Source organism: Hevea brasiliensis, chromosome 18 (genome assembly GCF_030052815.1).
Source record: "Hevea brasiliensis isolate MT/VB/25A 57/8 chromosome 18, ASM3005281v1, whole genome shotgun sequence".
Lineage (NCBI taxonomy): Eukaryota > Viridiplantae > Streptophyta > Magnoliopsida > Malpighiales > Euphorbiaceae > Hevea > Hevea brasiliensis.
This window is the reverse complement of record NC_079510.1, coordinates 12,264,946-12,290,474: the sequence shown is the minus strand read 5'-3', so window position 1 is coordinate 12,290,474 and position 25,529 is coordinate 12,264,946. Positions and strand designations below refer to the sequence as shown.

General features: G+C 34.6%; 1 pseudogene; it reads left to right on the top strand.

Moving 5' to 3' along the window:
* The first annotated feature begins 1,344 nt into the window (after positions 1–1,344).
* On the top strand, positions 1,345–1,445 carry LOC131176221 (small nucleolar RNA R71; annotated as a pseudogene).
* Positions 1,446–25,529: the final 24,084 nt, after the last annotated feature.

Here is a 25,529-nt window from a genome sequence, read left to right as displayed (position 1 = left end):
CATATAGATAAGGGCATTAGGCTCACACCAGCTCTAAGATCACAGAGGGCTTTGTCTATGTTCATGTTACTAATTAGGCACGGTATAGAAAAACTTCTAGGATCTTTCAACTTTAGAGGTAGCTTATTTTGCAAGATGGAACTATATTCTTCTATTAAAGCAAGTGTCTCATAGTCTTCCTACCTTCTTTTCTTGAAAAGAATTTCCTTTAAAAATTTTACATATGATGGCATTTGAGATAGTGCTTCTATAAAAGGAATGTTGATGTAAAGTTTCTATAAAACTTCTAAAAAATTTTTAAACTGCTTGTCCAATTTGGCTTTTTGGAACCTTTGAGGAAAAGATAAAAGGGGTTGGTAAGGTTCTAGTAATTTCTTTTTCTTTCTTTCCTCCTTTTCATTGACTTCTTCAGCTTGCTTCTCTTCCTCTTCTTGGCTGTCAGAATTTCCAGAAGTTTCTCTCTTCTGCTTTTGTTTTTCTTCTGGTTTTTATTCCTGCAATGTCCTCCCACTCCTCAATGTAACTGCCTTGCAATGCTCTTTGGGGTTCATCTTCGGTTGACTAGGTAATTTTCCAATCTATTTTCTTGAAGGACTAGTTTGCTGGGCAATATGGTTTTCAAGCATTTTATTATGGGTGGCTAATTGATCCATTTTAGATGTTAGTTATTTGATCATCTCATTCTGCTATTGTTGTGCTGCCAAAAGGCCTTTCATCATGGATTCCATTATCAACTTGGATTCAGGCTGTTGAGGTTGAAGAGGTGGTGGTAGTTGCTACATTAAATTTTGACCTTTATTTTGAAAACCTGGTGGTGGTGGCCTATATCCCTGCCATTTATTTATGGGCTGATTTTGCAAATTTTGTGAGTTTGACCATGAGAAATTGGGGTGATTTCTCCATCCAGGGTTATAAGTATTAGAATAAGGGTTATTGACTTGTTTCTAGCTGAAGTTCCCCCCATTGTTTGCATAGTTCAGCTGCTCTATGGAAGGCTCACTATAAAGACTGCATTCTGAACTTACATGACCTCCCCCATAGCTTTCACAGTATTGATTACTTGATCCCATTACATTGGCCTGCATCCTATCATGTCTTTTTGTGAGCTAGTCAAACTGGGCATTAATCATGCAAAGGGCATCCAATTCTAGGATCCTTGTCATCCTCCTTACATCTCCCTTCTCATTTGACAACTCAAAATTATACTATGCAACCCTTTCTAGTAGTTCCAAAGCTTTAGCCACTGTTTTCTCTATAAGGTCTCTTCCTCCTGCTGAATCAACTGAGCTTCTTGTGGATGGTAACAAACCATTATAGAAATTTTGGATAAGTAGCCAATCTTCTATGCCATGGTGTGGACATTCCCTTTGAAGGTCTTTATATCTCTCCCATGCATCATAGAGTGACTCTCCTTCCTTTTGTCTGAAGGTGTTCAGTTCTAGCCTCAATTTTTTAGTTTTTGCAGGTGAGAAATACCTTGCTAGGAAGGCTTGTCAAAGATCCTCCCAAGTAGTGAATGTTCCAGTTGGTTGAGAAAGTGGCCACTTCCTTACCCTATTTCTAAGTGAGAATGGGAATGTTCAAAGTCTAATAGCTTGATTAGAAACCTCATTCATTTTAAAAGTGTCGCACAAAGCGAGAAAGTACTATAAGTGATAATGTGGATCTTCATAGGTAGGCTTCCAAATTAGGTTTGCTGAATCATATAGAGCCATGCTGGTTTGAGTTCAAAATTATTGGCTTTGACTATAGGCCTGGTAATACTGGATTGGAATCCTTAGATAGTAGGGCCTCCATAGTCCCTCAGGGATCTTGGTTTGTTATTATTTTTATTTTCCATAACTAGGGCTTCAAGAATTTTAAGCTCAGGTTCTGGCTCTTGTTTTCTTCTTTCTCTCCAGATGGTTCTTAGATTTTTATCTATTTCAAGATCTAATTCAAGCAATTCTTCTTCAGGTTTGGTTGTTCTGGTCATATACTGAATTTAGCACCTGAAAAAGCAATAGAAAGATAAAAAGAAATCAATCTAAAATAATGAAAAGAAATAAATGTTTAAATCAGTTAAATTGCCTATCATTTAATATTACTAAATTCCCTGACAATGGCACCAAAAACTTATTTGCTGGTTTTACAACCCCGCAAGTGCACAGATCGCTAACAAGTAATAAAGTGATGAGTAAAGTATTATTCCCACGAGCAATTTTAGGCGTAAGTACTAAACTACATGACAATTTTCACTATCTAAACTTTCAAAAGTTATACAGTAATAAAGTTTAAACTAGTACTGAATAACTATTGAAAACAAAAGAAAGTAAATCTAAGAACTTAAGAAGGATTCTATTTAGATAAACAATTCTAGAATTAAGATTTCACACCTTAAACCTGTTATGGTTTTAATCTTACTTTATCAATAGAATGAGTGTTGTTACTTTGATGGAAATTAATTCTAAATTGTCTTAGATCCTCTCTCAAGGTATCTAAGGTGTATTTCAATTAGTTTGAACACTACTTTCGTGGTGATCAATCCTAATCAAAATCCCTTAAGATCTATCTATGATTAGTTATGTCACACCCTATCCCTCTGTAAGGCATGTCATGATCCCATAGTATACCTAATGAATTACCAACTTCGTCTACTGATAGCCCATTAAATACACTACAAGGGATTTTAGAACTTTTCTTACTTTTTTTTTTTTTTTTACAGTGGTGAGCACTATTTACAGGTGTTAAAAATTTTTTGAACTGAAGTGATAAAACTAACACATTTGAATTATTAGGAATTTCTATAAAAATTTTGGCAGAGTGCCATCTGCATTTTAGATAAAACAATTCTTCAGGAAACCTGTAAAAAAACACTTTAATATATTTCTCAATCTCAACTCCAACAGTTAAGCAACACAATATTTTCCTCAACTCAATTCCATAATAATTTTTCAAAGACTGAGATTAAAGAGATACAGTACAAATTTTAAAAGTCAAAATAACTCCTAATTTATTTTACAGCTTCAAAGTACAATTTTATTTTACAACTGCTCAAACTAAGAACAAAATATACATACAGTGAATATACATTACAATACAAATTGCAAAATGGAGTATACTCAATATACCCGATGCTCTCTAGCTGAATGCTCTGGCAGCCTAGTCTGCTGCCCTTTCTGTCTGTCTATCTACCTGCGACAGCAATGAAAAGCTATCGCTGAGACAATGTCTCAGTGGTGCACAACATTTACCAAATACAACTTTAAATCACAATTCATAAATCATATAAATAGTGGATACGTAAAATCATAGTTAGATTCAAGATAATAAATGTCATAAGGAATTTAAACTCTTTTTTACAATGTCACAATAAATCTCAGAAATCAAAACATAGTTAAATTCAAAAGACAGTGAATGTCAATAAGAATTTAAACTCCATTTCACAATCTTACAATACATATCAATAAATCACACACAGCTTAATCATGTTCCAAAGTTCAATTCGTCCCAAAAGCCGATGGCTAATGAGGTATTCAATTCGTCCCAGACGCCGATGGCTAATGAGGAATAACATAGCTAGCTAGCAAAAATATGAGTACTCATTCTATTCGTCCTCAACAGACACACACCTCAACACTTCAGCCAGAGAGGGAGTTCAATTCATCCCACTAGACAAGCTAGCGAGGAATACAATCAATATACATGATAGCTATGGTTTCAAATAATTTCCAATGCTTTTCAATCAATAAGTATCCATCAATATCATTTAAACAATTTTTCACAGTTTCAAACCATTTACAATGCTTTTCTAGCAATAAATATTCATTCAAACATATTTCCACAATTTAAAACAATAATGTACAAATAGTCATAATTCATTTCTATTGAAAAATTCAGAAGAAATAGTTGTTGTGCACAAACCTCTGATAACTGTCTCCTGGACTTGACTTAGTGTTTCCTTCCCTTTCCCTGAGTCTTTGCTAACTGAGAAACACAATTTGAAGTGTTTCAGTATTCATTTAAACTGTCTCTAACGATAATGCTCGATAATTAATTCATTGAATTCTATTATTTGCTTAGTCAACCTAATATGTTGACCCTAAATGCATTCTAGGTAAATTAGGTTTTGATGTTACTAATTTGTCACATTCAATAGTCTTTTAGGGTTGGTACATGTTACCAAATTCATTTCCTTGTATATTGCATTTTCTTGCAATTTGCTGGGTTCCAGGATACTAGTTTTACCTAGCCGGACGACCTAGTTCCCTCAGTTTTCGGGTTTTGATCAAAACTACAAACTTGTAGATCTATGTCTTATTGCACGCGGGGCAAAATTTCAGGTCATTCTGAGTTATGTAGACCAAGTTATAGTCATTTTACTATTGCTGGTCAAAATGCATCAAAATTGGTCACTTTAGGTCATTTTAGGTCAATTTTGGTTCGGCTAGTTTTTGGACCCGAATTTGTGCAAGCTGTTTGACTTGCTTATGATCATTTCTGGGTTTTGGTGTCTTCATAAGACTTGTAGATATGGGTCTTAAGTATTCATGGTCAAAATTTCAGGTCAATTGGACCTGTTTTGAGTGAGTTATGGCCTAAACACTAACTGCTGCCCACATGGTCAATTTTCAGGCCTCAATTGCACTAATCCGGATTTGGTCACTTTTCAAGTTACCTTACAAGCAGAATTTTGGCAAGCTTCCTCATGAAAGTTGGCACATTTTGTGCTTAGTTTCACCTCCAATTGGTCTCATACCAATTGGAGCCACACACTTAAAGTTCTAGGCCTAAAACACAAACTGCCTTATTACATTTCTTTCATACACATCAAGGATCATTTTTAACACTTACCAAACTCAACATTCAAGCCAATTCTGGTTGTACCATAACCTAAACATAATTCACAACATATTATAGGTCATTTTGGCATCTTACAATTACATTCAATGTGCACCATTTAGTACAGAATTTTTCAAACCCAATTTACAACAATTCAATCACCTAACCATAACACTTTTACATGTCCAACCTCACACCATCATACATACACTCAAACTGCCATAACCACTATCACAATTCAACATTATTATTCCATAAACCAAGCATGAATTCCAGCATTCTTCAAGAGTTAACAAACTGCCGCAATGGTATACCTCCATAATTGCCTTCAAACTCAAATTTTTCACTTGGTCACCATTCCATATACATGAAGTTAACTTACCAAAACTTTGAATCACATTAGTCAAAGTTAATTCTCCACAATACATGTAATAATATTTCATTTAGTGTACAATCCCATGGCTGTCCATTTAGACAATCACGCTTACAATTCCAAATTCAACAAAAATTTCCAATTCAAGTGTTCAATTCAACATACATCAATAATTAACCTACTAAACTTTGATTTACTTTAATCAACACTAATACCCATCAAATGCATGTGAACATAATTCAAGTTCTTAAATTTCCATGGCTGCCTAAACTAGTGCATAATAACAATTCACTAAAATCTCAAAATTTCTTCATCTATTCAATGATCTCAAGCTTCCCATAAACTTTACTTAAGAAATAAATCAATTTAAACACTTACCTATTGTTGAGGCTTATCAAATCTTCACCAAACTCCCTTGATTTTAGTATTTACTTTTTCCTTGTGAGGTGGGGATCAAGATTAGTGAAGAAACTTTGGTGTTTGGGTTGGAAATGGAGGAGATTAGGAAGCTTTCAACAATGCGGCCATGGAGGATTTTGGAAGCTTTTCATTTCGGCAATGGTGGTTTTGAAAGGTTGAAGATGAAGTATAATGGGTATACATCTGCCCACTTAGTGAATATTTTAATCCATAGTACTCCACTCACCCTAATTTAACTATATTATATGTTTTAAATGTTAATTACCCAATTTGAATCCCATTTTTGCTATTTACATTAGGTACCACTAAATTAATTTTTCATTATATTTTCCAGATGTAATATTATTTATTTTTAATGGAAATTTAGGTCAAAAGACAACTCGAGGTGTCAAATGACCACAATGCCCCTGTTTGGGTTGCATTCCCGATTTTTCGGTAACACCGGATTTTGTCCGTTTTTTGATTTCTCACTTTTCTTTGTACTAATTAATTAATTTTTGTTTGATATTTCTAATGGTATTTATACTTCAATTGATGTCTCTTTAAGTTCTAAAAATAATTTCCAGGATTCCCCGAAGTCCAAGGTTAGTCAACGGTCCACGCCGTGACTTCCCGGTGCGGTCACCCATCGCTAAGGTTCTCGGCTCACTTAACTTGGTTACATTTCTTTGCTATTATTTTTCCTTTGTTTTTCTTGTATTTTCTTTTCTTGTATTTCATTATTTTATGTCTCCTCACTCATATCGAAGTATAGTTCTAGGCATTCTAGCTGTCCGGACAACACTGGTCATTGGAACAATAGAATGCACTACTGAACATAGGGGTGTTACAAATTATGAAATTCCACAAATGTCATTGGCCTATCTCTAGGTCAGATTTCCTAAGTTCAAAATCCTAATTTTTTAATTCTAATGTTCACCTTTCAATTCTTCAATTAATATCTTAGATCATAACTAAATGGGCACTAATACATAACCTGCATTAAGAACACAAGAGATTAAATAAAAGCTCAAAACTCAATTCTATTAAATAAAACTCAATGCATATCCATAACAGAAATTAAGAATGCTACTTTCCAAATTCCAGAATTAAAGGAATTACTCACTCATGGTGAGTTTAACAAACATAATGTAATGAAAATAAAAGAACATAAAACTAGTCTGAAGAATTAGAACAAAAGAACCGAGAGAAAGATTCTGCAGCTATGAACTTATGGAACTTTGGCTAAGAGATCTCTTCCTTGGCATTGATGTAATCCTTCTTCAGGACGGCTTGGGAACTAAGGTTTTCAGGAAGTCTTCTCTTAAAGATCTTCCTTTTATCTTTTCTCTTCTTTTTCCCTTTTCTATTTTCTCCCTTCTTTCATGTTTTTTTCCTGCTGATATTTATATTAGGTGTCCTAGGGTTGAGTTTTAGAGTCCCAAGGGTAGTAGAAGTCTGAATGGCATGCTAAAATAGGAGTTGGAGTCAAATAAGGAAGCTGGCTGACACATAGTATATGGCCCATGTGTCACTACACAGCCTAGGGTGTGTAAGTCTCTGGAGTGATTTTGGCCTTTCTTTAGATGGAAGACAAAATGTTATATGGGCAACTAGGGTTTACACAGGTCATAGTACACAGCCCGTGTACCATCTCCATTCCTTTTACCAGTTCAAGCTTTAATGAGCAGAAGGTTACATGGGTCCTTGGATGGTACATGGGGTCCTTTACACGACCAGTGTACTGAGGCTTTTTTGTGACTCCTTTAATTCTTACCAGGTAGAAGGTTACACGGGTCCTTGGTTGTGATTACATGACCCGTGTAAAGTGTATCAGCAACTTGCTTTGCTTTTAAGTCCTCCCAAGCTTTTCTACTTCACTCCTATGCCTTCGATTTCCTTCAGAATACCTAAAAAGAAGCAGAAAACAAGAAATTTAGAGAAGATTAACTAAGTTAACAAAAACTAATGAAATTAACAAATATGTTTGCAATTATTTACCTAAATGCCATGAAATATAGCACAATTATGCCTAAAAATATCTATATAATACAAGTGTATCATAAACATATCAGGTAAAAATAAATGTACCTTTAAATTGATCAATTCGAAATTTTTATGCAAGTTGACATCATTAACTTTGTCTACTTATGTAGATATAAATAAAAGATTTAGTCGTTAATTTTCTATTTACTTGTGAAATTTTAATTTTATTATCCTTTAATTTTACTAACAAATAGCTAATTAGTTTGTAATTACCAACAATCCATGGATTTAGTCGGCGTATTTTTTTTTTTAATTGTAAAATTTTATTTTTATTATCCATTAATTTTACTGACTAATCATTAGTTAGTCAGTAATTACCAACTATTCGAAAATTTGTTAGGTACATTTTTTATTTAATTGTGAAATTTTACTTTTATTATCCTTTAATTTTACTGTCCAACAACTAATTAGTTTGTTATTACAAATTATTTATGTATTCAGTCGATATATTTTCTATTTTTACTTTTATCATTCATTAACTTTATCGACTAATAACTAAATAATCGGTCATTACCAACAATCAGTTGATTTACTCAGTATACTTTCTATTTAATTGTAAAATTTTATTTTTATTATCCATTAATTTTACCAACTAACAATTAATTAGTCAGTAAATATTTAAATGACATTTTCATAACTAATTTTTTATTTACTTATTTATATTTACCTACTATATAAGTGTTAGTCGGTAAATACCGAATTAACTATTTAGTCGATATTATTTAATATTTTGTTGCTAACTTTATAACGAGTCTTTAGTGTCAATTTTACCAACAAAAAACTTTAGTTGAGACTATTTAGTAAGTAAACAGTTGGTAATATAGTTGGTAAAAATTATTTCATATTTTTAGTTTTTGGGCATTCCTATTAATCGATAATACATCAATAATTACTCATCAAATTTTTATAGTTGGTAATTTTAGTCATTTTTTTTAATTTCTTATAGTGATTGCTTGTCTTGAGGTGTTAATTTACCTTGTATGCTTTTGAGATGTCTAGATTTAGCTTGTAGTTTTAGATTTGTGAGATTAATTATACATTAATTGGAATAAGTTTTACAAAATCATTGCTCAAATTTGTTCAGTTTTCGGTAAAATTTGTTTGATTCATTTTTCTATAATTAATCTTGCATGAATAGGTGTAATTATTTTTACTATATTTTAATTTGACGGATTAGCTATTATTAAAAATTTAGAATTCGCTATTGAAGTTTACTATTTTTAGTGAATTTTATTATTTTGCTATCCAAATTTATCTTTTCCGCATCAAGTTAGTGGTGCACCATTTTGTAATTTGTTTTTTCTATATTTCAGCTTAGTGTTTTAGGAGTCTTTGAAAAATTTGGTATGGATTTTAAACCTATTTTCCTATGTGAATTAATTTTTCTTTTTTTTACTCAAATATGCCATTTTTGGCATAATTAGGTTCCTTATGAGATTTGATTTCTTTTGTTTTCTGATATCTTTTTATTTTTTTTTTTTTATTTTTTTTATTTTTTATTTTTTTTTTGTGTTTTGTATGAGTTTGGAGACCTAAATGAATTAGAGATGATGTAGAAAAATTGAGAGTTTGGCTACGGAATAATTTTCTAGCTAAATTCAAATTATGGGGGAGCACCAATTCTATTCTTTTAGACGTTTTATTTTAATTTAAATTCTAATTTATTTTAATAATTATTGCTATTTATTTGTTGAATTTTTATTCAATTTTCCTTGCTGTATATTTCTGTTATATGGACTCTTACTAAATAATTTTAATTATTTTTTATAATTAATAAATTCAAATGAGCACAAGCTCAATTAAGAAGCCCAAAAACTTTCCTAGGCACAAATAAAGGAAGATGGACCCAAAGGTGGATCATGCCTAAAATCAAAAGTCCAAGATGGACTCCAAGGCCTTTTGCAAGAGGTTATTAGGCCTAAAAGGACTTATAATAATTGTAGGATTTTTTTTTAATTGGGTTTATAAAAGCCATTTTAACTTTAATTCTCCTGTCTCCTCCTTTAGTTGTAAGTTTTATTTATTTTACTTTGAATTTTTAATTATTTTAATCATGTTAAAATGGACTTAATTGGACTTATTAAAGATACATATAGGGCAACTTAATAAATTGAAAAGATAACATACACGCTAGATTTAGGTTAGTTAATTCTTTCTACTTGTTTTGTGAATGTAAATGGGTTTGTATGAAATTAATTTAGTTAAATATGCATATAGGGCAAGATGGTAAAATGGGTAACATCACTAAATTAGCAACCTAACATCATTGGGAATTATGTGTATATGATTATACTTGCTTGTATGAACAATATGCGTTTGTAATAATTTAGCTTGCATAAATATATGTTGGGGAAATTAACAAAAGGAACAATAAGATAGGCTTTAGAAGTTATTAATAAAGGCTAACCCTTATTCTAAGGTAAGTCCAAGCAGAGGTGCCTAACACATTCCCTCTGTTGTACCAACTATCCTGAACCTAGGTCATTGGACTCATGGTAAAAGAAGGATAGTAGACCTCTATAATTAAGGGGTAAGTTGCCACCCATGTCCCTTTTTACAAATTTGTTTCTGTTAACATCCGAATGGCAACTCCTTTCCTCCACGTTTATAGGAAGATAATGCTAAATTAGATAAAAGGAGTATAGCCAATTGAAACACCTCACAATAACTAACCTGTAAACCTATTGGCTTATCTTTGATTTGTTGTTGGCATTCAACTTATAAGTTCGTCAACATTTTCATATTAGAGAATTCTATAATATAGATTTTAAGAGCTTCCTAAACTTCAAAATTAACCTTAATTAAACTTTATGTGTACAAAGTAACTTATTCTAAATGTAGCCAATAAGATTATTTTTTGAACACATGATACTTATTTTGCCTTTTATTTTCCAATAGTTTCACAACTCCCGTGGTCTTAGTTCCTCATCATACTTTTTTTTCATCCTATGTCTTCCTATCAACTCTTAGTTTCTCAAGTTCATTTATACATTCTTAGTCTCATATCAGGTCTTTGTACCACTATTTCTATTTTTCTTTTCTTACTCTTATTATGAGTAATTCGAGGGACTTTGGTCTTTGGTTAATTGCAGACTTATTCCATTTAGTTTGTTAACCATAATTACTTTATAAGTCTTCAAGACACATCTTTTAACCTTGTTAATTATTGTCTTTAAATAGAATATAAGGAGTCTTCCCATTTTTTTCTTTGGGGTTATCTTCATAGAAAAATAGCATCTTACCATAATAATATGTTCTTATTTGTAAATTTCTTTAGCTCATATGTATAGTCTTAATGTAATACTCCAAGTCAATTATAAACTAAAAATTTTCCATTTAGTATCTTAGTTCACTCTATAAGATTTTTTACTTATTAGTTACTTTACATTAGCCTTTATTCACTACCATAGAGTAAAGGGAAACAATTAAAGGCAAGCCTCAGCCTTTAACTCTCAAAAGCAAACTTCTGTAAATCTCTAGTAGTAAAGTTACTTTCCCTTTTCCAGTAAGGGATCCTGCCTTTTTGATATGTAGTGATTGAGTTGCTTTTAAATCTGTAGCTCCATGGCAGCTTTTCAAAATAATACTAGCAGAGCTACTTTATCACTAGCAACTTAAGCTATGATCATACTTTTTAAAATCTTTAGTTACAGAGCAACTTTTTAGAACTTTAGTAGGGTACCTTATCTCTAGTACAAGAACAAATTCTTTAACTTTAACTTCCCTATGATACCGCACACCTAGGTAGTCAAAAAGCATACCTAAAGAGGGAGTGCCCCCATAGAGTTCTAAAGAGAAGAAAGTAAGAAAGAGTGGAGAGCTTGAAGAGAAAGGGAGAAAAGAGGGAATTGTGTGTAAAAAGCTTGTCCAAGCAAATTTGACCACTGAATGTTTAGTTTGAATTTCGAAGTTGGGGGTCTTTACAGCCTTCTCCCTCATTTTCTCCTTTTCTTTCGCTTTTCTCCTTTTCCTTCAATCTCCTCTAATCCATAGCCCTAAAACACACTACCATAGCCTTTATATGAAGGAAAATCACCCTAAACATTTTTAAAGGGTAAAAAGTATCATTTTCTCTTGTCCTCTTAAGTGGCTTAAAGAAGAAGAGCTAAAAACTCCTACCTTGGAAGTCATAACAAAAGAGGTTCCTTCTTTTTCTTCTTAGTTTGATAAAAGGTTAGGGTTAGTACTATACAAAGGAGTTGGTTTATAAATGGGTTAGAATTATTTTAGGGTTTAATTTAAAGATTTGAGATTTGAGTTTAAATGTCTAAATTTAAGTTAATAAAGAATGTTATATTTGTTTTAAGTATAAAATGGTATAATAGGACTTGATGTTGGGATTTGAGGGCTGAAACCCTAGCTTTGTGCATTATGGATGGATTCTAAGAAATTTCAAGTTTGGCCACTGAACCATAGATGTTCGACCACCAAATCATGTGAATAGTCACATAAACAATGCATGATAGCCTTCAACAGTCGAACCTGCACTGATTAAGAATCCCAAATTCAGTTAACTATATCTATGTCCTAAACTAAGATCCTCTAGAACTCTTCCCTTATAAACTTAAAGTTAAAACACAGAGGACCTAGAGACAAGGGATCCAAGGGATAACTAGCAATAGGCAAAGTAGAAGAGTCCAGCAACTCCAAGTGAGTAGAACCTACTAAACTCTTTTAAATAACTATTTTCTTAAAGCATACCTATGCATTCATTCATCATGATAAATGTTACTAGTTACAAATGCATTTAGGGTTATTAAATAAATGTATAATGTATATCACAAATATGTTGCATAATATAATTGTGTTATGTGAAAATTCATAGATAAACCACCCACTGTTTACCATTGGGAAAGATAAGGAAAAGTAATTAAAAGGCATGCATGTAATGAGCTCATAAATAAAAAGTAAAGGAAAGAGATGTTAGGTAAGGAAATTTTATGTCTCTGATATCTACGTATCAGGGATTATAGGATCCACCTCAGGTAAGTTATGAGTTTTGTGTCCCTGGTATCCATTATGTGTTATGATTAAGAATAAATCCCGAGGAGCTCCTTTAATAGGCTAGGCGCATTGGACATATAATTATGTGATGGCTGAGGGACCATTATTACTTGAATTACCATGATATGAATTGTTTGTGTTGTGAAAACATTATATGGCTACTACATTACATATGTAAGGATGGAAATGTTTTATTAAATTTTTGTTTCCCTTAAGTAGGCTTTTACTCACTGAGCCCCAAAGCTCATCCTCTTTCTCTATCTTCCTCTTTCGAGGACAAGAGTTAAAGGTACAGTCTGGCATATAAAGGCTATCATTTCCAAAGACTATTGCCTCTTTATTTTTTAAAAGGTTTAAGTAAAAGTTCATGGAACTCCTTAATGACATGTAAATGTATAATAATTTACTATGCTTGTAGATAAATATTTTTACAAAATAAATAAAGTTATTTTTATGTTTTAATATGTTTTATGATTGAAATGGGCCCCACCAAGGTTTGTAAAAGTAATGTTCAGGCTTGCTATGGTTCTAATGGCCTCTTGTCTACTATTTTGATCTTTTAATATGTTTTATAATGGAAATGGGCCCCACCAAGGTTTGTAAAAGTAATGTTTAAGCTTGTTGTGGTTCTGATGGCCTCTTGTCGACTCATTCCCTTAGTGCTAGTAACAGTTTTGGATTTGGCTATTACAATTATGTTATTAGAGCAATAGTTTTATGAGCTTGGATCTAATTACTAGAAATGTAAAGTAAAAACAAAAGGAAAAAAAAAAAAAGAAAGAACGGTTGAAGTATAACCCACTTATGTAAAAGAAAATGTTTTCAGAAAAGACAAGCATAGTAAATTTAGCATACATGTCTTATGATTATAAGTGTTGATTGTGTATTTAATATCTTGGTCTCTTGTACAAAAGAAAAGTGTAGCTAGACAACAGGCATACGTCTTAAATTGTGTTAGAGTAAACTAAGTCCTTTAATCTTGGGTATGGGAATAGGACTAAGTGACCATAGAGGAGGTTCTTTCCCGATGTTGAGGGCTAAACTTTGGTTTTAGAAAATGAAAATGAAAAGAAAAGAAAAGGAAAATTAGGGAACTATGTAAAGGTTGATGGAGAAAATATGGATTGCTAAGAGAAAGCTTGGTGGCAAAACACAAACAAAATGAAAGAATGTAAAGAGAAAAGAGGCCTGAGCAGCCAAAAGTGCCCAAAGAATAAATGTTAAAAGTAGCCTCCAAGCCTTTATTTATGTAAGACCAAGTTCAAACTCAACACTAAAGGGAGATAAGAACATATAAAAGTTAAGAGTGTGAGGCCTAAGTGCCATTAAAGTGAAACATAATACAATATAGTGCCTACTCTATGAGAGGCATAAGTATGTGAAAGTAAGGTAAGACACCATGGTTGCCTTAGATGATGCCATGGCTATCAAAAGAGGTAGAATGACATGAGAATGCCCTATTAGGACATGTGTTTCGCTAAAGTATTAAAGAAATTTTAGAGAAAAGGGATCAAGGGTCTGTTAGAAAGTGTTGTAGTCACCTATGCAATGTTCTCAGTGTTAGTGTTGTAAGTTGTAAATTATAGTATCGACATATGAGTGTTGCATAGAGTTGCATGCATTCTGATAAAACCCAAGTGATGTGTCATGTGGTTATTTCCCACCAGAAGTTAGGAATGTTTTAGTAATAGAGTTAGGAGCTCCTAATGAGGGATTTCCTCTTAGCAGAAAGTTACAAAGTGTTAGAAAGTGATGGCTAGAGCAAGTGACTCAGCCACTAAGTGGGAACATGAGGTTTCCAAATTGGAACCTTATATAGTTTTGGCATTCTAGGAGTAGTGCCACCTAAAATTTATAAAGATAATGCCTTTTTAAGACCCTTATAGAGGGGTCCAACCTCAAGTCAAAATGTACATCCCTAGGGCATGTGTGTTTGTTAATAGCTACTTCCTTAGTGTGGCCATGTATAGGGCATGAGTACACCCTTATAAAGGAGTCAAGGACTTCCCAGCAAAGGTCTATAAGCCTTGATGTGTCAAGTTAGAGATTGAAGGTAAGGTTTGAATAGTGAAATTTTAAAAATTTTGATTACCCTAAGTTTCATGCATCACATGCAATCCATTTTTATTTTTATTATGCATCGCCATGCAAACACAAGTGGTTATAAAACTTGTAACCTCAATTGATCCTCTATACCATTTTGGAATTAAGAAGCAAAAGAAAATCCTAAACTTTCTTGCCTGCTGGGTCACAACATTAAATTCTACCCTTCGGGAAGCAAGACCTCCAAGTGTAGGCCCTTTAGTCCGTCCACACGAACCTTGTGATCAAGATTACCCAACTCTTGAGAAAACTCTATGCCCTTATGCATCTCCCATGGTCAGCCACCAAGTGCAGATAGATGAAGATCAACTTTTGGGTATTGATAAGGTTAGCATTCGGTTATTCGAACAATGCCAAACCAAAATTGAGAGAAAACCTAATTTAACAGAAATAAAAAATATTCTATTGGTTATCGATTATAATCGAATTAACCGAACAAGAAAATATATATTATATTATATTAATTAATTAAAAAATATTAATAAAAATATATTTATAATTTTTAATTTGAAAAAAATTAATAAATATGATTTAATATTAATAATAGAATAAATACAAGTTAGATATTATTATAAAATCATAAAATAATAATTATAAATAAATTTATATTAATAAAATTATAATTAATATATTAATTATAGAAATTCAGTTACCTCGATTAATTCAGTTACCAAATTAAAGGTAATCGAACCAAAAACTACAAATTTGTATAATTACTAATAGAAAACCGAACTAAACTAAATTTACCCTTACCAAAATAATTGAATTTTATCAATTCAGTTATCACTAAATAATGCACACCTCTAGGTATTGGTTTTTACTGGGTAATTAGAGAAACAATTTCTCCAATTCAAATTCAAATGTAGCTATTTCTAATTTCTCTTGAGTTTGTTTAGAAGAAAAGAAAAGGTTTAACAATGGAGTTTTGTTGGGAGAAAGGAAGAAAACGAAGTAGAAAACTCTAAAGTCTCACTAAACTTGCATATGGGCTTCCATATTTACACTTTAGGGATTCCCATATCCCTAAAGTGGGTGGAAATCTCTAACTTTTAGAAATTTCTAATCCCTAAAATACGTAAATGGAGGAAGAATATTCTTCTTTTTGGAGACAAGTTTGATACTTTTCACAAAGTCCTTTTCTTGTCTCCCACTAACATGTCATATAACATCATATGTCAAGAAACTTTAAAACCCACTAAGCCTTCTTCTTTCTCTCATGACTTCATAAGTTAAAAGGTATGGCATGGCCTATGCTATACCATCATGTAACATCCTCACTTTAGTTAGTCCGTACAGTCTACTGTTCCGGTGACCAATGTCGGTTCGAGCAGCTAGAATGTTTGAAATTATAATTAGACTAAAGTGGGGAGTTATAAAGAAACTAAATAATGCTCATAAAAAATCAAGGAAAATTTATAGGAATGAAATACACTAAGGTTAAACGAGCCGAAACCCCAGTGATGAGTAACCCGAAGGGGAAGTGACGGTGAAGGTCGTTAACAACCCTAGACCAGAGGAAAAATTTATAAAATAATTTTTGGGACTCCAGAGAAGGGTCATTGAGGTTCCTATGGCATTAGAATGCCAAGAAAATGCTTTAAAAATTTTTTCTATCGATACACACAATTTTGGCTCGTTAAGCCAAACGGAGGGCATTTTGGTCATTTCGTCTTCAGAGATTATTTTTGACCAACTTTTCCATTTATGTAAGTGAATTATATGACATAAAATATAAACAAAAAATTATTTAAAAATGAATAGGAAAAGAAAGAAAAGAAAATGGAAGTAAATTAGCTTTATTACATAAGCATTATGTAAGCATGAGATAATAAATATGCTTTCGCCAATAAAAAATCACTAAATACATTAAAAATACATTAAAAAGAGAAATAAGAAATCAAAATTTCAAAAGCCATCTGCCCTTATCTCCTTCTCCAAGCTGAACCACCTTCCTTGCCTTGTCCACCATTTTCAAGCTAACCAAAGCTTGATTTTCTTGGTTCTCACCGATTAAAACCTAAGTTTCCCAACATAAAAACTTGTTCTTTCATCTTGGTGAATCTTTTGGGAGCAAAAAGAAGTGAAAAAGAAGAACCCTAGAAAGTTTGAATTTCACTCCATTAGAGGTTAGTGACTAAACTTGATTTTTATCTTTCAATTCATGTTGAAGGAGTGGTAATTGATGCAAATTTGCAAGAAAATTAAGTAAACATCATGTGTATGTCTTACTTAAAATTCCAGCAGCCTTGAACTTGGTAGGGTTTTGAAGAATTCTTAGAATTAAAATGGTATAGTGGCTACCCTTAACATTAATCTATTGGTTAGGATAGTGAAAGGTAAGTGAATGCAAGTTTTGAAATGGTTGAGCTAGGGTTTGAGCATGAAATTGAGACTTGTTCATGTATTTGGTGAAAGAGAGTTTTAATGGTCAATTATTGACCATTTGGCTGTATGTGAATAAAAAATGAAGTGGTTTGTGCAGTGGGAATTGAGTTTAGTGTGGCTGCCCTTGGTGACCTGCAGGACTGGGCATGAGTCCAGCAGGTTTGGGCAGCAATAACTGGAATTGTAGAGGTTCAATTGGTGCAATGCCAATTGGAAATGAAACTAGACACATAATGGCACAACTTTCGTGAAGAAACCATGCCCATAAAACCAAACCAAGTTAACTTAAAAATTGCCCTAATCCAGGTGACCTGCATTCTGCTTGGGCAAAATGATCAAATAAATGGTGTTTAGTTATTTGGTCATAACTCAGCGTAGAAAGGTCCAATTGACCTGAAATTTTACCAGAAACAAGTTGAGATATATACCTACAACTTTCATGAAGAAACCTAACTCAAATTATGACCATAACATATTCAAAAAGTGATTTGCAGTCACTACTCAAAATACTGTAGATTTGATCAGTCCAGAAAATCTGGAAAATTTATAATCCGGCTAGTTTTGGTTTTTGGGCCATAACTTGAGTTACAAAACTCCAAATGGAGTGATTTAAAAAATAAAATGTAACTAGACAAAATAAGGAGCAACTTTCATGTTGACCACTTTGCCAAATTCCCACTGCAAAAATGACTAATGGAACAGTAAACACAAAGCTTGAAATCTGAAAATTTTAAACAATTAACATTGAGCTTAGAAATGGTATTGGCAACCAATACCAACAATTTTAGAATGCAAAATGTGGTATGTTGGGAGTATTAAAACCAATGTACCTATTGTCCATGTAAAAGTCAACATTTTTGTTGACTAATAAATTGAATAGTAACACCTAAACTTGAATTTCAAGAATTGTATTATTTAAAAGTGTAACATGCCCTAGTACACCTAGCAAGATTGGTTTGGATAGGTTAGCATGCCAATAGGGTTCTGTTCGTAGTACTGCATATGGCTTCATGCCATTTTGTGTTTTATGGCCTCACGTGCCATTCTGTGACATAATAGCCTTTGGCTATGTTGGTTGGGTTGTTATATTCGGGTTTTATCCCTGATAATTATTACAGCTTATTAGCTGTTCTGTTGCACACCAGGGGACACAATGTGATCGATGGTATGATGGTCCGAGGTACTTAGTACCCAATGCCAGTTTACCCGTTTATCCAGTCCAGTCAACTAGTATGAGTTACTTGAGAAATAATAGTAAATCTTACCAAATTCTAATCGAATAATACTGCAATAAATATCAGAAATTAAGTCTATAAAAAAATGTAAACATACATTCTGTATATTTACTTTATTTTAGTTATTTTATTTTATATTGTCACCACTAAGCAGAATTGTTTAGCGCGTTGCTTTTGCCATGTGCAGGTACTGGAGACATAGCTGGAGAGCCCAGCAGACATCAGACCGGGTGAACTTTCAGAGCTGTATACTGAGTTCAGAGTCACCTCACATCTGCAGTGCACTTGGTAGGACATTAGGATTTTGGGTGGCATTTTGTATTTTGCATTTTGTATTAGTTTTGGATTGTAAATATAAATTCTTGAAATTATTTGATAATGTAAATATATGAAATTCCATGTTATTGAAATTTTCTGTATATTATGTTGAAAAATGAAATGTTGAGAAATATTCATGAATATGTTTTAAGTGATGATGTGAATAGAAAATTTCTGAAAATAGTGTTGAGATTTTGAGATTAAATTGAGATGTGTGTATGATGGAGTTCTGGATTTGAAAATGATATTGGAAGTGTCTTTTAAACAGGTTCAGAAGAACTGTTTTTCCAATTTATAGCCGGCACTCTGCTGGATTTTCTATAAAATTTATGGAAAAATTCAGATTAATCAAAATTGTAAATTAATGAATAAAAAAGGGTAAATTGTAATGGAAATGTGAATTGGTGTTTCAGCACACTGTGTGGCATATCTTGCTCGGTTACATTGTAGACGGGTAAGGGGTGTCACATTTAGTGGTATCAGAGCATCGGTTTAGGCATTTCTGTGCCTAGATAGAGTGCATACCATTAAATTGCATTTGTAAGTGTTGAGGTGACACTGATGCAGATCTGTTTGTTTTCTTATTTTGATTAGGATATGGATCCTACTTCTCAAAGAGCAGTTGATGAAGAGGAGAATCTGGGGGCAGAGGAGAATCTGCTCCACCAGCAGCTGAGGCACCTGCCCAACCTCAGTTTGCACTATTTCAACAAATGACCGAGTTTTACCGGTAAATGATGGGGGCAATTCCACCACCACAACCCCAGCCACAACCTCCACTAGCACCACAGAAGTCCCATCTGGAGAAACTGTGAAAACACGGGGCTGTGGATTTCTTTGGGAAGAGGGAGGATGATCCCATGACAGTAGAAAATTGGTTGGGTAGGACAATCAAAGTGCTGAAATAGCTTAATTGCACCCCCGAGCAGAACCTAGAGGGTGCTGTCTCCCTACTTCAGGATGATGCATATCAGTGGTGGGACACAGTAACCAGTGAGGTGCAACCGGAACGGATCACCTGGGAACTCTTCCTCACAGAGTTCAGGAAGAAATATGTCAATAAAGTATATTTAAAAGAGATAAGAAGAGAATTTATCAGTCTGAGACAGAGGCAACTATCAGTCGTAGAGTATGAGCGAGAATTTGTTAGACTGAGCTGGTATGGGAGGGAGATAGTCCCTACAGAGGCAGAAAGGTGTAGAAGGTTCGAAGAAGGGCTCAATAACAATATCAAAGTCATGATAACGGCATTGGAGATCACAGATTTTGCTAAATTAGTAGATGCTGCATCGAAAGTAGAAAGGGTCTGAATAAATGAGCAAACTAGAAGGGAAAGACAGCAGAAGAGGGGTCCAGGTCAATCCAGTTCATTCTCCGATCCTAGTAAGAAGAGTAAAGGTCCTGTTGCTCAAGGTTCAGAACAACCACAAGGTCAGGGTCAGTCCCAGGGGCCCAGACCATAGTTCAAACCTAGGAAAGGCTGGTCCACACCATCAGTGGGTAGCTATCCAGGGACGGTGTTCAGGGGACCAGCCCCAGCATCTTCTGCCTGTCCATACTGCCAGAAGTGGCATAAGGGGGACTGTTGGTGAGTGATGGGTGCATGCTTATGGTGTGGATCTACAGAACATCAGATCAAGAATTGTTCGAAGAGGACTACTACAGCTGCTCCAACACAAGCTGACAGACCTACTCCTGCACCATAAAAGGGTAGGAAGCCCGGTAAATCTGAGGCAGCTGGTCCATCACTGAGGCCTGCATCTGAGTCAGCTGAGAGGCCAGAGGCTAGAGTACCTGCTATAGCCTATGCCATCAGAGCTCAGGAGGAGTAGGATGCCTCGGACGTCATTAGGGGTACATTCTCTCTCTACAACACTTCTGTGCATGCATTGGTGGATCCAAGATCCACTCATTCCTACATCTGCATCAAACTACCTGTAGAGAGGGGAGTTTTGGTAGAGGAGAGTGATCAATATATTCTGGTCACAAATCCACTAGGCCACAGTGTGGTAGTGAATAAAGTGTACAAAGTTTGCCCGTTGAGGATTCAGGGGTATGAATTCTCGGCAGACCTAATTGAATTGCCCTTCCACGAGTTTGATGTGATTTTGGGAATGGATTGGTTATCACGCCATCAGGCAATAGTTGATTGCAAATTGAAGAGGATTTCTCTAAAAAATTCTGAGGGCAATGAGATTACTGTTGTGGGTGAAAAGACAGATTTCCTGTCCAATGTTATCTCAGCCATAGTTGCAAGAAGATTAATGAAAAAAGGCTGTGAAGCTTACCTAGCACACGTGGTTGATACTAGGCAGGCTAAGCCGAATCTGTGTGATATACCCACAGTAAGAGACTTCCCAGATGTGTTTCCTGAAGAATTGCCTGGTTTACCACCAGAAAGGGAAGTCGAGTTTGCTATTGAGGTAATACTGGGTACAACACCAATTTCTATTGCCCCTTATAGGATGGCGCCCACTGAATTGAGGGAGTTGAAAATTCAGTTGCAGGAGTTACTCGATAAGGGGTTCATACAACCCAGTGTATCACCATGGGGAGCTCCGGTGCTGTTTGTGAAGAAAAAGGATGGAACCTTGAGATTGTGTATTGATTACCGACAGTTGAACAAAATAACTGTGAAGAATAAAGATCTGTTGCCCAGAATTGATGATCTGTTTGATCAGTTGAAGGGAGCTGGTGTATTTTCAAAAATTGATATCAGATCAAGGTATCATCAGTTAAGGGTAAAGGATGCAGATGTGTCAAAAACTGCATTCAGAACCCGGTATGGACATTATGAATTTTTAGTGATGCCGTTTGGGTTAACAAATGCACCAGCAGTATTTATGGACTTTATGAACTGTATCTTCCATCCATATTTAGATCGGTTTGTAGTGGTCTTTATTGATGATATTCTGGTGTATTCTAAGACCAGGGAAGAACATGATGAACATTTGAGAATTATTCTACAAACCCTGCGAGAAAAGAAGCTGTATGCTAAGTTGTCCAAGTGTGACTTCTGGATGAGTGAAATCTCTTTCCTTGGACACATAGTATCAGCTGAGGGGATTAGAGTAGATCCCAAAAAGATAGAAGCAGTAATGGAATGGAAGCCTCCTAGAAATACAACTGAGGTCAGAAGTTTCTTAGGGCTAGCTAGGTATTACAGAAGATTCGTGAAGGGGTTTTCTCTTATAGCTGCTCCAATGACCAAGTTGTTGCACAAGAATGTGAAATTTGGCTGGAACGACAAGTGCCAAGCCAGTTTTGAGAGGCTGAAGGCTATATTGATAGAAGCACCAATGTTAACACAGCCAGTATCGAGAAAAGACTTTGTGGTCTACAGTGATGCCTCGCATAATGGGCTAGGGAGTGTATTGATGCAACAGGGGAAAGTGGTTGCCTATGCTTCCAGGCAGTTAAGGCCACATGAACAAAACTACCCTACTTATGACTTGGAGTTAGCAGCTTTTATCTTCGCACTGAAGATATGGAGGCATTATTTATATGGTGAAAAATGCTACATCTATACAGACCATAGGAGTCTAAAATATTTGCCAACCTAGAAGGAGCTCAATCTTAGATAGAGGCGATGGATTGAGTTCTTAAAGGACTATGATTGTGTGACAGATTATCATCCTAGGAAGGCAAATGTAATTGCTGATGCCTTGAGTAGAAAATCCATCACAACTTTAAGATCACTAAATGCCTGTCTATCCTTAGCTCAAGATGGAGCTATTTTGGCTGAGTTATAAGTGAGGCCAAACCTACTACAGCAGATACAAGATGGGCAGAGGGCAGATGAAAAATTAATGGCCATTGTGGATAAAATTCCAGATGGAAAGGAAACTGATTATAAGGTGAAAGCAGATGGGTGTCTGTACTACAGAGGAAGAGTGTGTGTACCAGATAATGGCAAACTGAAGACTAGTATTCTGAAAGAAGCACACACTAGTGTTTATGCTATGCACCCGGAAAGTACAAAAATGTATAACAATTTGAAGCCTCATTATTGGTGGCCTGGTATGAAGAAGGATATAGCTGACTATGTGACTAAGTGTTTGACATATCAGCAAGTGAAATCAGAACATGAAGTTCCATCAGGAATGCTACAGCCTATAAGCATACCTGAATGGAAATGGGACCGGGTCAATATGGATTTTGTTAGTGGTCTACCTCTCACCCAAAGGAAGCATGATGCAGTGTGGGTGATAGTGGATAGATTGATGAAGTCAGCACATTTTCTGCCAGTTAGGACCGACTACTCACTGAAGAAGCTAGTAGAATTATATATCAGTGAGATAGTTAGACTGCATGGAATCCCACTTTCCATCATATCTGATCGAGAACTAAGGTTTACATCGAGATTCTGGAAAAAGTTGCAAGAAGCCTTGGGCACACAACTCTGTTTTAGCATGTCTTTTCATCCTCAGACGGATGGACAGTCAGAACGAGTAATCCAGTTAAACCTAGAACCTAATTGAATTTTCACAATTTACAAATTGAAATGATAATAATAATGTGAATTATGCAATAGATCCTGGAGGATATGCTGAGGAGTTGTGTCATTGAGTTTGAGGGGAGTTGGGATAGATATCTCCCACTAGCAGAATTTGCATATAATAATAGCTACCAAGCTAACATTCAAATGACCCCGTATGAAGCACTGTATGGGAGGAAATGTAGAACCCCTGTATGTTGGACTGAATTGGGTGAAGATAAGCTGGTAGGACCAGACCTGGTGAAACAGACTGAGGAGAAAGTGAAAATAATCAAAGCAAATTTGAAGGTTGCCTCAGATAGACAGAAATCTTATGCCGACTTAAAAAGAAAAGAGATAGAGTATGTCGTTAGTGAAAAAGTATTTCTCAAAGTCTCACCGTGAAAGAGAGTACTGAGATTTGGGAGAAAGGGTAAGTTAAGCCCTAGGTTCATTGGCCCATATGAAGTCATTGAACGTGTGGGACTAGTGGCCTATCGGCTAGCTTTACCATTAGAACTAGAAAAAATTCATAATGTATTCCATGTTTCTATGCTAAGAAGATATCGCTCAGACCCTTCACATGTCATCTCCATGGAAGAGATTGAAATCCAACCGGACTTGACATATACAGAAGAACCTATACAGATCCTAGCTCGGGAAGTGAAGGAACTGAGGAATAAACAAATTCCACTGGTGAAAGTGCTTTGGAGGCACCACAACACTGAAGAAGCAACTTAGGAAAGTGAAGAGACGATGAGGCAATAGTTTCCTCAACTGTTTGCATCAGGTAAATTTCGAGGACGAAATTTTTATTAGAGAGGAATAGTTGTAACATCCTCACTTTAGCTAGTCCGTACAGTCTACTGTTTCGGTGACCAACGTCGGTCCGAGCAGCTAGAATGTTTGAAATTATAATTAGACTAAAGTGGGGAGTTATAAAGAAACTAAATAATGCTCATAAAAAATCAAGGAAAATTTATAGGAATGAAATACACTAAGGTTAAACGAGCCGAAACCCCAGTGATGAGTAACCCGAAAGGAAAGTGACGGTGAAGGCCGTTAACAACCCTAGACCCTGGGGAAAATTTATAAAATAATTTTTGGGACTCCAGAGAAGGGTCATTGAGGTTCCTATGGCATTAGAATGCCAAGAAAATGCTTCAAAAAAATTTTCTATCGGTACATAATTTTGTCTCGTTAAGCCAAACAAAGGGCATTTTGGCCATTTCGTCTTCAGAGATGATTTTTGACTAACTTGTCCATTTATGTAAGTGAATTATATGACATAAAATATGAACAAATATTGATGAAAAATTATTTAAAAATGAATAGGAAAAGAAAGAAAAGAAAATGGAAGTAAATTAGCTTTATTACATAAGCATTATGTAAGCATGAGATAATAAATATGCTTTCGCCAATCAAAAATCACTAAATACATTAAAAATACATTAAAAAGAGAAATAAGAAATCAAAATTTCAAAAAGCCATCTGCCCTTATCTCCTTCTCCAAGCTGAACCACCTTCCTTGCCTTGTCCACCATTTTCAAGCTAACCAAAGCTTGATTTTCTTGGTTCTCACCGATTAAAACCTAAGTTTCCCAGCACAAAAACTTGTTCTGTCATCTTGGTGAATCTTTTGGGAGCAAAAAGAAGTGAAAAAGAAGAACCCTAGAACGTTTGAATTTCACTCCATCAGAGGTTAGTGACTAAACTTGATTTTTATCTTTCAATTCATGTTGAAGGAGTGGTAATTGATGCAAATTTGCAAGAAAATTAAGTAAACATCATGTGTATGTCTTGCTTAAAATTCCAGCAGCCTTGAACTTGGTAGGGTTTTGAAGAATTCTTAGAATTAAAATGGTATAGTGGCTACCCTTAACATTAAACTATTGGTTAGGATAGTGAAAGGTAAGTGAATGCAAGTTTTGAAATGGTTGAGCTAGGTTTTGAGCATGAAATTGAGACTTGTTCATGTATTTGGTGAAAGAGAGTTTTAATGGTCAATTATTTACCATTTGGCTATATGTGAATAAAAAATGAAGTGGTTTGTGTAGTGGGAATTGAGTTTAGTGTGGCTGCCCTTAGTGACCTGCAGGACTGGGCATGAGCATGAGTCCAGCAGGTTTGGTCAGCAATAACTAGAATTGTAGAGGTTCAATTGGTGCAAGGCCAATTGGACATAAAACTAGACACATAATGGCACAACTTTGGTGAAGAAACCATGCCCATAAAACCAAACCAAGTTGACCTAAAAATTGCTCTAATCCGGGTGACCTGCATTCTGCCTGGGCAAAATGACCAAATGAATAGTATTTAGTCATTTGGTCATAACTCAGTATAGAAAGGTTCAATTGACCTGAAATTT